The sequence below is a fragment of the Gossypium arboreum genome, chromosome 3 (genome assembly GCF_025698485.1).
Source record: "Gossypium arboreum isolate Shixiya-1 chromosome 3, ASM2569848v2, whole genome shotgun sequence".
NCBI classification, from domain to species: Eukaryota; Viridiplantae; Streptophyta; class Magnoliopsida; order Malvales; family Malvaceae; genus Gossypium; species Gossypium arboreum.
The window spans coordinates 29,320,246-29,321,739 of NC_069072.1; the positions used below are offsets into that span (position 1 = coordinate 29,320,246).

Here is a 1,494-nt window from a genome sequence, read left to right on the forward strand (position 1 = left end):
TACTCACCAATGACTTACCTCATTGAGACCATCATTAACTCTTTCCTTGGATTGCCCGTTGAACACTTGGAATACTAATTAGATACTGGAAAAGCCTTTGCACATAAGTGCTTCAATTGTAGCTAAAGCTACCTCATATCTCATGACATTTCAATGCTCACTCTCAAGCTAGTCATCTAGACTCATAATTCCTAGTGACATGTCACTCGTATCCTATTCTATTCCTAAGGTTCAAACGGGATTTTCCTCGTCTATTAAGGCTTTGTCTTATCATATTTCTATTAATTACATACACATTAATATCTGTACAATTCATGTAATGATAACATTTAAATACATGTATAGCATGGTATTGTTTACATACGAACTTACCTCGATACCACAAATGTGAAAAGGACATACTCGTCCATAAATCGATTTCTTTCCGTTCTAGGTCCAAGTCTCAATTTTCATCATCTATAACATCACATTTAGCCTACCAATCAGTCACAATATTCATATGGGTCTAAAAATCATATTTTTACAAATTTTCATTTTGACCCCTAAACTTTTGCATATTTGCACTTTTGCCCCAATGCTCGTAAATTAATTTTTATTCAATTTCTATAAGGTTTAAGACATGCTGAACATTTTTCTCTTCTATGGCAACTCCAAATTTTCACTAATTCACACACTTATGACCAATTTGTAACTTTCACAATTTAACCCCTTTTTGACATTTTTACCGAAATTCATTGAATAAAACTCATATTTAACACATCAAACATTCATTATCCACTATAAATCATCAAAGCACAACCATATCATGAATGGGTAAATTTTTAAACTCTAATTTCTCTTCAATCAATTGGTAGAAATAGAAAATTTAAGCTTCGGGGATCTCAAAAATACGAAAATCATTAAAAACGGGACAAAAACCATACCTATATAAGCCATAAAAGCTTGGCCGAATGGAGCTCATCCATGGCTGCTATTTTCTGTTCTTTCCCACGGTTGAAGAAGAAAGAATGAAAAAAAATGATAGCTTTTATCATTTGTCTTATTAGGTTATTTTAATTAATTTACAAAATTACCCTTTTATTTCAACCAAATTTCAAAATACCAAACAAATATCCATTCACTAACTTATTAAAGGAATAATTGTCACATAAGGACTTTCAATTTAAAATTCATAACAATTAGGCACCTCATATATAAAGAACTCAACTTTTGCACTTTTTACAATTTAGTCCTTTTGACTAAATTGAGTGCTCAAACGTCAAAATTTTGAATAAAATTTTTACGAAATATTTTCATAAATTTATAGACTATAAAATATAATAAAAATAATTTTTTTTTCGTCGGGTTTGTGGTCCCGAAACCACTGTTCCGACTAGACCCAAAATCGGGCTATTACATATAGTAACATTTTCTTTCAGCTTGTGACCACACCCCCTAACCAAATCCACATTACAACCCTTTAAAGACCTTTTGATTGATGTTCATCTCAATATA

At 31.2% G+C, this 1,494-nt stretch overlaps 1 long non-coding RNA gene across 1 annotated transcript; it reads right to left on the reverse strand.

The window, feature by feature from the left end:
* Window positions 1–261: 261 nt before the first annotated feature.
* Window positions 262–1,067, reverse strand: LOC128290518 (uncharacterized). The gene is made up of 2 exons (XR_008280383.1): window positions 924–1,067; window positions 262–456 (listed from the first exon to the last, which is right to left on the reverse strand). It is a non-coding gene; the product is annotated as an uncharacterized LOC128290518 (long non-coding RNA).
* Between the last annotated feature and the right edge of the window lie 427 nt (window positions 1,068–1,494).